We start from the raw sequence: 13,570 nt of genomic DNA, 5'->3' as shown, positions 1-13,570 counted from the left end.
AGCTGCCAACACTACGCATCAAACCAAAATATCGATATCGAGGATTGCGTCATGAGCGGTTGCAATGACCCAATATATGGCATTGACAGTAAAAAAATGTTATTGGTATTGATTATTGTAATTATCAAATTTTGCATCATTATGGAAATTATCGTACTTGTACGATAATTATCGTTCGGTTATGAACCCTGCACTCACTCACCCTTCAACCAGAACACAACAATACCAAGTATTTGTTGCATTTAATAAAATTATCTTTTCATAAATGTATTATTGTGTAAATAATTGTGTGTCTTCATAATGCATGCGATAGTTTTTTTTTTGTATTACACAAAAACAACACAAAACGTAAAACGGAACACGTTTACTTGTTTGATTCTGTCTTTGTCAAATGTCAATGTAATGTCATTACAGATTCTTCGTTGCCGTAGTAATCGTAGTATGGTGTTTGTGTTTTTACGATTAGTTTCTAATAATTTTGATACACACTTATCTCTACAAACTAATACCTTCTATCACTCGATTAGGTTGCTTTTAACTCTGGTGACTGGAATCTGATTTGCATTGTGTTTCGGATTTGATTTGTATAGCATTATGAGGTGCTTCAACTGCGGAATAGCCATGGAATTTACTTTGAAGCTGTTTTAGTGTACTATTGTAATTGTGTCATGTTATGACAATAATCTGATGCGTTGGTTGGCCAAGACACCAAAACATATTCAAGCTCAAGCAAGATTCTTAGACAACATATTAATAACAATTGAAGAATATTAAAATAATGTAACAAAAGGTAAATTATATTTGAAAGCGCAAAATTGCAAAATTTAAATTCCAAAAAAATATACATATTTTTGCTTGTAGCAAAAATATGTATATTTGTTTTCAATATAAGTTATAAATAATTATTTATACTCTTAAAAAAAAAGGATTTTGATTTTAGGTAACCATATCAGTTAACTGTAATATATACAACTGTTCGCTATTTAAAAGCGCCTAAATTTTTTTAATATCAAAATCATCTATACACTTATTACCAACAATTTGATTTAAGGATTATGAAATTATGAAACTTTTAAATCTAGTCTGTTGTAATACCGAACTCGTTAAGGTTTTTATTTATAGCAATTTAATGTGCTTATATTCATGAATATAAAACATCACAACTCATTGGTGAGCATTAAGAGAAGTGTGAACAGAGACGCCGCCAATTTTCTTCTCGCTATTCCTTTAACATGAAATAATACGACAATGCACCATTGTATCTTCGATATCATATAAGGATTGTTTATCTGCCTTTTCACTGCATTAGTATCGTTTTCTCACGTAAAAATAAGCAACAATTGCACAATAAACGCACCAACTATCAAGTTTGTTTCGCTACTTGAGTTGCCGACCTTGATAAAACTGTTTACGCGATAAAGGACAGAAGATTTTATAATTCTATCTCTGTCTAAAATATTTGTAACGTTATTTTCGTTCTCTTTCTTGTGTAAGTGAGAAGGAATCTTTTTGAGGAGAAGGTTGCATCCTTGTGGAACTTTAAACAAAATATCGTAGAGAGAAACTAAGTTAGTTAGTTTAGTTTCTCCGTCTACGCAAAATATGTTACTTAGCCTGGTCTTACATTGATATAACGGTCTATTTGACATATTTCCGCATTTAAAGGTTATGGTAGTTAGTCTTCATTTTCTCGAAAAAGTATTTTCGCGCGATGCGAATTGTATTCTTTTGTTTACCCAAAATCGTATGGCTTAATACTAAACCCAACCCGAATTATCACTATATCTATCAATTATAGTGCATTGTCGAGGATGGTTAGGCGCATTTCTTACGATAGCAGTTGGCAACACTGTATGCGCGCTTTGTTTTTTAATTCAAAATCAATGTGTGTTATTGATCGCTTCATATATAAATGTTTCGTTTGTTCTGAATACAACAGTCTTGTATTAAATTTTGTTATAAACACTACGTAGCAGCAGCCACACCAGCGCAAATTGAAAAAATATGAATCTTAATGATTATATTGATGTAGAGATGGTTGACTATTGGTTAGATTACTACATTGCTGTAGGTACAAGAATTCTATTGATACTTTTCATCGGGTGTATGACGCTAATTAACGAACTAGGGGAACCATATTTATCTAGAAAGGTACTTCTTCTTTTTCAATAATGATCGATGTAAAATCAGAATGGATTCCTATATATATTTTTCTTCTTTCATAGGCCCAAACTAAAAGGGATGAATGTAGCTCCGAGCAATCATCTCGAGACCTCCAGGCCACCGTGCCAGAGAACCCCGTCCCAGACGTCATAATAAAAAGAAACGACGATAAGGGAACTTCGTAGAAAACTCTAGTTTCATTTCCTCTATATTTCGAATCTCTTAGAGATAAGTACGCCAACACTAGGTTGAAGAGTAATTATTATGTAATCATTTATTTTATTTATATTAATACAATGTAATTCAACAATATTTCTGCCTTTAATTTGTATCTATTTTTTTTAATCTTTTGTTTTTATAACAAATATCTGCATATCCAGAATCAGATCCATTTTGTGTTTTTAAGTAATTGTTTTTTCGATTTTAAAGTTAAGAAAAATATATAGATTGTATTGAAGCTTTTATAAAAACTCAACCAACTTAGAAATAGAACTTGAAGATTCTAATTGGTACTATGCGTTGTGATGAACTTGTAAACAATTAGTTTGTGCTTTATTTTCAGTGTTCCTAACTAGAGAAAGTCAAAATTAGCTTTATTTATCTTATTATTTAGTATAACAACTTAATCGGTTGCAAATGATATATTTAGATAGATAGATTTGAAAATTATAATAGTTCTAACTCAAATAATCAAATTCTAAAAATATGACACTGGAGTCCTTATCAGTTTTCTGCTGCTAAACCTGTACTTTGTATTGATGTGAACCAATTGGATGAAATAAGAGTGTGTGAGTAAAATGTAACGTCTTAGATTCATAGAGATTGGTGCATTACCAGTATAAGCAGCTGTATACTCTTCTAACAGGGCCTATATCTATTGATGTTAGTGAATATGCATTATCAGATATTTTCCACACTGCTGTGCATACCAGAGAAATAGTAAAAAGTATCGTTACAGCCTGTAAATATCCCGCTGCTGGGCTCAGGCCTCTTCTTTGGAGTAGATTTTGAGCTTGGTGGATGTCACTAATAGTTACACTACTTTTGTTTTCCTTCACCGCAGAGCATGAGAGGAATTATACACAAATAAGGCACATTAAAATTTAGTGGTACTTGCCAGAGTTTGAACTCGGAATCATCAGTGAAGATTCTTGTCTTTTAACCGTTGGGTCATGATGAGTTTAGTAGAACATAAAGTAAAAACTTTTCAATACTGTATGATCATGTTGCATGTAGTTTAATTGAATACTGTCTATATGTTCACCCACATAGGAATCACATCGAAATTAATATATTAGTTTTTCAAGTCAAGTTAGTTCTCATGAGCACTTTTGAAACATCAGACTTTACAAGATTGAATTTAATGTAATGCTATCAATGAAATGTAGACTACCAGAAAAAATCAGCTAGAATCTCAGTTTTCCTTTTTATCTATCATTTAAAATTAAATATATATTTATACATACTCTAAATGATAATATATTAATAATTATTTATATTTACAGTAATTTGGAGTAACACTTATGTATACCGCTAATAAACTGTATAATCTTGTTACAATGTGAATGATACACTAAATAAAGGTCATGTCATTGGTAGTTGGGCTTTGTGCAAGCTCGTCTGGGTAGGTACCACCCACTCATCATCTACCTCATCAGATATTCTACCGCAAAACAGCAGTACTTGGTATTGTTGTGTTCCCGTTTGAAGGGTGAGTGAACCAGTGTAATTCGGGCACAAGGGATATAACATCTTAGTTCCCAGGCCACCTACCTAAATTGCACGCACGAGATTAATTGTAATATCAAATAAAGCACATGAAAATTCAGGGGTGATTGGCTGGGTTTGAACCTACGATCATCGGTTGAGATTCACGCGCTCCACCACTGGGCCATCTTTTATCTTATTTTATATATATATATTTTATAATATAAATACGTGAAACACCCCAATTAGTACCCTTTTACCGCCAATTGCGTTGACGAAGAAGAATGAAATTTTGCACAGTTGAAGTTTAGATAGAAGAAGAGAGCAGATTTTTTTTTTTTTGTGAAATATGTTTTAGAAATACCTTAAATTAATCAAATAAAACATTACACACTTACAACATACACACATACGCAATTTCGCATATGTATACACATCCATCCTTTTGGTAGGTTGGTCAACCTGAAAAGAGATTAATATTTGATCATGTAATATACTCTTTTGCTTATGATATCCTATAATTTGTCTAATAGATATTTGTGAGTTAAAATATATTTATTTTGCCATTTCTTTAATTATTTATTAAAAGTTTTGCTTCACAACTAAAAAATCAATAACTTATTATCTGCGGGAACCGCACGCGCAATGTCAAACGCTGTTGTCACAATCAAAAAGTTTTGTTAACAATTTCGTGTTTTCAGTGGTTTTTTGTGCAGTTTTTACATAAAAACATTAACGTGTTATTTATCATCGTAAAACTTAAAATTTAACTTTGTCATAAATTCGTGTCCTTCGTTCACGTTCGTTTCTGTCAAAAGTTTTAAAATGGAAATAAATAACAATTGAATGCGGAAAAAGTGGCTACAATATTTCGAACTATATTTATTAGCCACTGGCCTAGATAAGGAGTGTGAAAAGGGAAAAATCGCAATTTTGTTACACTCAATTGGTGGAAAATATTGTCATATTTGCCTAATCCATTTATAAACTCTCAGATTTATTCGATTGGATTTATTTGATAGATTTGTGTCAGAATTATTTAAAAGGAAATGTTGAAGACAACACAAATACATCACAGCTGCAAACTCTTTCCTGCTGATTTCATTCATATGGCGAGTCCAGTTAAGAGTATTATCATAGAAAACTACCAGGTTTTTAACATAATCACAATAAGGGATGACAATTTTGTCAAACATTATGGATGTCAAGGAAGACAAGTTGACTTTTGATATTTGTTTCCGGCTGCCAATAATTATGGCTTGAGATTTACTAGGGTTGACATTAATACCTAAAGATTTACTCCACCCAAGAAAGATATATTATGAATACTAAGTACAATAAATTTCAAATTTAATTCAATTTAATTATCATACTTTATTTATTGTTATCATAATATGTTATTTATAAATGATTACAAAATGTAATTAATGTAATAAATTGGTCACTCAGTTAATACAAAATTAATAAAAAGCATGCTGTAATCACCTATAACTAAAAGTACAATTAATCTTGCTAAGCCTAAATTATATATTGGTTGTTGTATTATTGTAACTTTTGTTGGTAATTCAATATAAAATAAATAAGGTAGAAATGTAATGTATTAATTTATATATGATTGTACCTATCTTAGTATTCAATCTTTTAGTTTGTTATAAATTTGCAATTGTAGTCATATTAATTTCATATTTATTATAAATATATATGTTTTGTATATAGATATACTATTTTATAAATATTATACATTTCATTTTGTTTCATTTTATTTGGTTAAAAAAAATCTTACTACACCTTTATTGATTTCACTTATTATTATTATTATTATACATTTTAGCAATGCGATTTTATGTAGGTTTTGTTTTTGTTAATTTTAGTAATTGTTCGGTTGTTGCTGGTGGGAAACTAGGCTGATATATGTATTATTTTTATTTTATATTCATATGCTACATGTTAACACTAAACCTACCAGAATGGTCAAATTACAGCTGTTTAAACTTTAATCAAAACTGTTATATAACTTCTTTTTTCTATATCATATAAGCCCTTAAGCAGCTTATTAAAATGTATGTAAAGTTCAATGGACAACATTTGTTTTTAATTGCATTACTTTTTGTTCCAATAAAACAAAACTTAACTATAATTATTTTTTATGTAAGTTATTTTTTTTTTGGATTTGCTTTTTATTTAAATGTTACATAATTTGTTTGAAAAAGATAGGATAATAAACTGAGTAGCCATTGCAAAGTATGATTTTATTTAGTACTAGCTTTTACCCCTTCGCTTCACTCGCTCTTAAGTTTAAGGAAAGGGTAAATGATTGTGAGGAAGTCTGTGATTTTATATTAAGAACCATGAAATGTCATTCTGGTGGTAGATTGATGATTACTACTTTAATAATCATTAGTGAACATACTGTGAATCCCTGTAGTTGCACTTAATATATTTTATAGTGACAAATGGATTGAAGAAAAAAATATTTTATACAAAACTTCCGATCTACGATATTATACGATTATCTTGCTTAAATACCCCGGCATCTATCCATAGATATAAGTAATACTGTAAATGAGCAAGCGTATCAATATTAATGAATTAATAATATTGTAACATCATGCTACATAACGCCACGCTATATAATGCCACGCTACATACCGCCACGCCACATGTTGAGATGAGACAAGCCAAGCCATGCCATGCCATGCCACGACAGTTAAAGCCAGGACTGTTCACCAAGCGCGCCTGTAACCATTACTGGCGTTACATTCGAGTGACAACAGAACTTAATACCCGTTTGGCTCATTTCGGAACGTCATTCGTTTTTGTACAAAAATGTTGCTATGGCAACCAACACTAACATAGTTAGGTTCGTTTAAAAAAAAGTATTACTTGCACCTTCCTAGGAGATATTGATAAATATTTCTAACCCCGTGGTTTAGGCTCTGCGTTGATGTATCAGTCAGAAAAAGTCATTATATGTGTATAGATATAACAACAAAAATACGTATGTTTTTATAACTTGACAGACTCCACCGATTGTGATGAAATAAAGACAACGAAACCTTGAAATACTTTAAACATTTATTTCAATTTGTAATTTTTAGCCGTTTCAAGTGCATGAGTCTTGACTTTGCATAGTACAGGGGCCCGAGCGTGCCTAACCAGCTCGCGAGGCTGCTCCACCAGGCCACGCATAATCTCGGGGTGGACCGTCGTGCCGGTTGGTGACCGGAAGGTGGGGTCCCGGCGGCCACTTCCGGGGGGGTTCGGGGGCCCTTCCGTCCGGCGGATCAGTATATTTTCCCTTTTGGCAACCATTTGGGAAAACACGCCTCCATACTTTGCCCATCCCTATCGTGGCAATACGTCGCTCGCTTCACGTCTCTTTTCCTTATTTTTCCAAATGGTAGCGCAACTAAGAAATAACGGTCGTTCAGCGGTGCACACTCCCACCATACCCACGCTGTTTGAGGTCGAGTTCTCTAACATCCGAGGACTCCATGCTAACCTCAACGCTGTCCACCACCATCTCGAGACAGCACGGCCAGCAATGTTGTTTCTCACGGAGACGCAAATACTCCGCCCTGCCGACACCAGCTATCATTAACTATCCCGGCTACATGCTTGAAGAATCTTTTAAAGCGAAAGCCGGAGTATGCTTGTTCGTCAGGGCGGATGTTTGTTAGGGGATTCGTCGTTGACCGTCGTAGTGTGCGGACGTGTTCGTTATCTCGAGCGAATGTTGCTAAGCAAGTTACGAATAATAACTGAAGCGAAACATCGTGGCTTTGGCTGCGTTATCTATGCGTTGTGGATGTTTTTACGACTACTTTGGCTTTCTTTAAGGGTTTTTGTTGTTTCTGTTGTGACATATTCTGAACTCGGCTGTGCAAATGGATTGTTGTTTCGTCTTGAGATTGGTTATGTTGGTTTTCACTGTTGTTTGTTGATTTGTTTTTGTTGTTCAATTATTTTCATTTTTTAAATTTATATAGGGTATTTTTGTTTTCTTTTGTTTCGTTTGATTGTTCGTTGGTTTTTTTTTTTTTTTGTTCTGATGGACGTCGACACGGAGTTGTCGTCCGACGCAAATGCTGGGCGTAAACGCCCACTTGTGGGCCTCGCGCTCTTTGATTCCGGTTCGGATACGGAGACCGAAATCAGATCGGTGGCGAAACGTGCTAGCCGGGGGAAGCTCGCTTCCAAGGGACGCGGAACTGGCCTCGCTCGCGCCAAAGCCGAGCTTAAGGCAAAGACCGCCGAGGCTAGGGAGGAGGCGTTTGAGCGCTCCTTGAGAAGTCGGGCTTTCCGTAAGGAGACGGCTGTGATCGCGCTTGACTCTGAGGAATCCTCTTCCTCGGAGGTCCGTAGGGAGGATCCCCTAAAATTGGGTGCAGAGGAGCTGCGTGCGGAGGCTGGTCGCAATGCAGCACTTATTCTGGAGATTGCCCAGAAATCCAGCAACCTGAAGGGTGGCTTCATCAAGAAGCTCAAAGAATCTGCATCTTCGCTCCAGTCCATCGTAGATGCTCTGGCATCAAGGACCGAGGCGGAAGAGACGCGCAGGCTTCGCGCTGATAATGGCCGCATGCGCAAGGAGGTGGACAGCCTCAAGGCTGAGTTAAAAGCCCACCGCCGTGAGTTTGCGGAAATGCGGACCACGGTGGCAGTGGCAAATGAGGCATCCACCAGCACTGTGTGGGACACACAGGCTTTGGAGGAATTTAAGGCCTCTATAATGTCGTCGGTGGGCTTTATGATTAAAGCTCAAATGGAAGGAATTCAGGACCGTCTCCTTCCAGCGAAAGTGCTCCGTCCCCCTCTGGCCGCGGACAAGAAACAGGCTGTAGTGCAGAAAACTGCACCTACATACGCGCAAGTGGTCCATCCGACCCCACCACCGAAACCCGCACAGGCGCCGAAACGGGTGCCTGCAGTCGAGTCAGTCCACCACGTCGGAGTCCCAACCACGGGAGGCCCAGGAGACATCATGGTCCACCGTGGTTAAAAAGGGGAGAAAGAAGAAAAAGGCTTCCCCCTCGGCCGCAGCGTCCGCCACAGTACCATCAACAGTGGCGAAGGCTCCGCCGGTGGCCAAACCGAGGCTGGTTGCTCCTCGCAGGGCTGCAGTAATGGTCGTTACATATTATACTCACATCCTGGAGCGCGCGGAGCAGGGCGTTAAGCTTCAGGATATTGGAATCTATGGCGGCCTTAGGGTCCGACGATCGGCGACGGGAGCCAGACTCCTCGAGCTGCCGAAATCACAGGCGGAGCAGGCGGATAAGCTTGCTGAGAAGCTCCGCACTGTGTTGGATGGAGTCGCAAGCGTCGTTCGACCTGTAAAGCGAGTGGACCTTAAGGTGACGGGATTGGATGATTCCGTCACCAAAGATAAATTGTTCGTTGCAGTTGCTCGTGCAGGGAACTGCTCCCCTGACTCAGTCAGATGCGGAGTGTTGCAGCGTGGTCCCGGATATATGGGAATGGTCCGCGTCACCTGTCCTCTCACAGCGGCGAAGAAGATATCAGATGCCAGTCGCCTCCTCGTAGGGTGGAGCTCGGCCAAGGTATGCGTATTGAAGCAGCGCCCTTTGCGCTGCTTCAAGTGTATAGTGTGTGTGTGTACTGGTGGTAGGGCTTTGTGCAAGCCCGTCTGGGTAGGTACCACCCACTCATCAGATATTCTACCGCAAAACAGCAATACTTGATATTGTTGTGTTCCGGTTTGAAGGGTGAGTGAGCCAGTGTAATTACAGGCACAAGGGACATAAAATCTTAGTTCCCAAGGTTGGTGGCGCATTGGCTATAAGCGATGGTTGACATTTCTTACAATGCCAATGTCTAAGGGCGTTTGGTGACCACTTACCATCAGGTGGCTCACATGCTCGTCCACCTTCCTATTCTATATAAAAAAAAAAAAAGTGTATGGGCCTTGGCCACACGAAGGTGCTTTGCCCATCCAAAGCGGAACGGGGGGTCTATGCTTCCGGTGTGGCGTAGATGGCCACAAGTCGGCGGGCTGTACCGAGAAATTATTATCTCTAATTCCTGCTTCCCCCTTCCTTCTTAAGGCCACGCGAGCTGGTTCTCGATGTCACCGCCTAACTGTGACATCAATTCCATCGCGCACAAAGAAATTTGGCAACTCCATTCTTTGTCGCACTACCACAAAATGGAATTCCTTACCAGCTCACGTGTTCCCCTCCTCTTACAACCCGGATTCCTTCAAACGAGGCGTGAAGAGGCATCTTGCGGGCCGACAAGGCGGTGACGGCTAGTACAGAACATTCTTCCCGACTGTACGGGCCGTCGTCGCGTATGGACTCTACTACCATTTACCATCAGGTGGAGTAGAGTCATTTGCCATCCCGGACATATATAAAAAAAAAAAAAACTAAACCAAGGCACTCTGCCCATCTAGGGCTGAACGAGGGGGGCTTTGCTTCGTCACGGTAACGTGTGAAATCGATCGCATGGCGCTCCTCGTCAAGACGGAAAGGGTACCGCTGGTTTTTTAGTGGGTATTCCGATGATCGGGGCGCACACGGCGCCTTGGACACCGGCGAGCCCCACATACCCCCCCACTGTTCCCGTGGGGGAAAGGCATAATGCGTTTTTTTAGCGTTAAAAAAAGGGGGGGCTTTGCTGTCGGTGCGGTATCGATGGCCAAAAATCGGCGGGCTGCATCGGGAATCTGCGCTGCGCAGTTTGCGTGGATGCTGGAAAGCCCTCCGGGCACATGATGAGTTCGAGGGAGTGCAACCCACCTATCACGGAGGGTAAGGTGGTCTTAGGCACACAGACCACCACCAATGTCGGACGGTTTCAGGTCGAGAAGGAAGCTGCAATTTCGACATGAGCGCAGAAATCAGTTTCCTTCAGACGAATACAAACCACTGTGCCGGGGCTCAGGACCTAATGCTGTAGTCCATGGTGGAGTGGGAAATTGACCTGGCTGTGGCCTGCGAGCCCTAATACGTCCCTCCTCTACTTCATCGGGCAGGGGACTTGGGCGACACCGTGGCAGTCCTCATTCGGAATAGAACAGGTCCTCTCCTCTCACTTATTGAGAGGGGCTCGGGCTACGTAGTAGTGGCGGGGTGGGGAGAGTACGCAGTTGTGATCTCGAATCGAACAGAGCTGCGGTGGCCAGGCAGTCGTCGAAACCTACTCTGGTTCTCGGCGACTTAAACATGAAGTCACGACTCGGACAACCCAGCCACGAATCCGTTGTGTTTTTCCAGCGTGAAAAAAAGGACAAAATAATAGAAAAAAAATGAATGTTTTGGTAAATCGCAAATAGCCATATTAACTTTAAAAGAGGCAGTTATTTTGAAATCACAGACAGACACTTCATTTTTATTTATATGTATAGATTTAATAATATAATACCTTAATAACATTTAAACTTTAATAAATTTTAAATAAATTATGGTCAATTTTCGACTACTGGGCGATCACTGGTACATATTAATACGTAAAGCAAAAACTTTGTAATTACGCGGACGAAGGAGTATGAAATTTGAAACAGTTAAAGTTTATGTGGAAAAGGAGTGCAGAAAGCTAATATTTTTATCTATACATATTTATTTACTTGTCCTGAATAATTCATTAATTAAAACGCGCCCCAACCACGCCCACAACCGCGCCACAACCACGCCCAAACCACGGGGGTCATCATAGCAGAGTCGCTGGAACAACTCACCGAAATGCTGCGTAGCCTAGGCGAGTCTTCCCGGTGTGTCGGTCTCGGTATGAACTTGGACAAGACCAAGGTCATGTTCAATAGGCATGTCCTGCCAGGACCGATATACGTCGAGGGGAAACCTCTCGAAGTTGTTAGTGAATATACTGACACTACTACATCTTTTCTACCCGTTCCATCTGGAGTCCCTCAAGGCTCACATCTTGGACTACTGTTTTTTAATATATATTTAAATGATGTTGTTTCGGTATTTGCATCTTCTAAATTTCTATTATATGCTGATGATACAAAAACTTATAAAATTATTAAGAGTGTTGATGATTGTATTAGTCTGCAAAAAGATTTGAACTTACTTAGCGATTATTGTACTACCAATTCGCTGGTTTTGAATATAAAGAAATGTAATTGTATAACATATACCAGAAAAAGAAAAGTGATCATTTACAACTACCGATTTAAGGAAGATGATATAAAACGTGTATCAGTGGTCAAAGATCTTGGAATAACACTCGATTCTAAACTTCTTTTCGATGAACACATAAATTCCATAACTTCTAAAGCGTTTCGTATGCTAGGATTTGTGTTGACGATTTCCAGAGAGTTTAAGCGTGTTTCAACTTTTGCTCTTTTATATAAATCATTTGTGAGACCTATTCTAGAATACGCTTGCACTGTCTGGAATCCACAGTATAGTAAATATATAGAATTCATCGAAAATATTCAGGAAAAGTTTTTAAAATATTTAAAATTTTCGTCTATAAATAATTTGAACCAAATAGAAAAGATACCGACAACTGAATAGAGACGACTTGAACGTGATATGGTGTTTTTATATAAATTGATCCACAACATATTTGATTCCACTTATCTCCTTTCTAAAATAAATATAAAGTGTCCTCGCCCTGGTAGTCGCAACAAATCTATTTTTGATTTTCCATTGACAAAGACTAAATATGCAGCAAATGCATTTATTAATAGATCATCTAAACAGTACAATAAAACATTTATTGAATGTGATATATTTTATCTCTCCCTTAAAAAATTCAAACTGCAAGTAAAAGAAATATTATACTCTGAAGAGCCTTAATTTACTCATGCATTTTTAATTAATTAATTATAATTTGATTATTTATTATTAAATTATGTTTTCTTGATTTAAAAATTAAATTTATATTAAATTAAATTATATAAATGAATTATATAATTTCATGCACCTATTAAATATAAAAAATGTCTTGTTTTGTAATTACTTATGATTAATTTATAAATGGAAACTGTTTTGGTTTAAGAATTGTTTTATATTTTTTATTTTATTGTAATTATTTTACTGTTTGTTTCCTGTACACTAAATAAATACACTAAATACCTACCTAGGACAGATAATACAAGTCGGTAGGAACAACTTCGAGAAGGAAGCCGATCGAAGAATTCGCTTGGGATGGGCAGCATTTGGCAACCTTCGTCAAGTCCTCAAGTCGTCTATACCGCAATGCTTGAAGACGAAAGTCTTCAACCAATGCGTCTTACCTGCCATGACATACGGTGCCGAAACGTGGACATTAACTGCGGGACTAGTCCACAAATTCAAAGTCGCATAGCGTGCTATGGAGCGAGCTATGCTCGGAGTATCTTTGAAGGATAAGATCAGAAATGAGATTATCCGGAAAAGAACCGGAGTCACCGACATAGCTTGCAAAATTAGCAGGCTAAAGTGGCAGTGGGCTGGTCACGTATGTCGTAGGACCGATGGCCGTTGGAGCAGACGAGTCCTAGAGTGGAGACCGCGAATCGGCAAGCGCAGCGTAGGACGCCCTCCAGCTAGGTGGACCGATGACCTTAAGAAGGTGGCGGGCACCAACTGGATGCGGAAGGCGGAGGACAGGGAGCTTTGGTGCACCTTGGGAGAGGCCTATGTTCAGCAGTGGACAGTGATTGGCTGTTGATTGATATAAGCACTCACTGAGGAAATTCCACCCCTAAAGGGGTAAAATAAGAGAT

At 38.4% G+C, this 13,570-nt stretch overlaps 1 long non-coding RNA gene across 2 annotated transcripts in view; it reads left to right on the top strand.

Annotated features, from left to right (window-relative positions):
- Window positions 1-426: 426 nt before the first annotated feature.
- Window positions 427-13,570, top strand: part of LOC126768588 (uncharacterized) — a 34,237-nt gene continuing 21,093 nt past the window's right edge. For both annotated transcript variants that reach the window (XR_007669240.1, XR_007669239.1), the window contains exon 1: window positions 427-790. This is a non-coding gene — a long non-coding RNA (uncharacterized LOC126768588). The remainder of the gene's footprint in view (window positions 791-13,570) is intronic.

The sequence above is a fragment of the Nymphalis io genome, chromosome 5 (genome assembly GCF_905147045.1).
Source record: "Nymphalis io chromosome 5, ilAglIoxx1.1, whole genome shotgun sequence".
NCBI classification, from domain to species: Eukaryota; Metazoa; Arthropoda; class Insecta; order Lepidoptera; family Nymphalidae; genus Nymphalis; species Nymphalis io.
The sequence above is the reverse complement of the archived record's forward strand: the minus strand, read 5'-3'. Positions and strand labels throughout refer to the sequence as shown.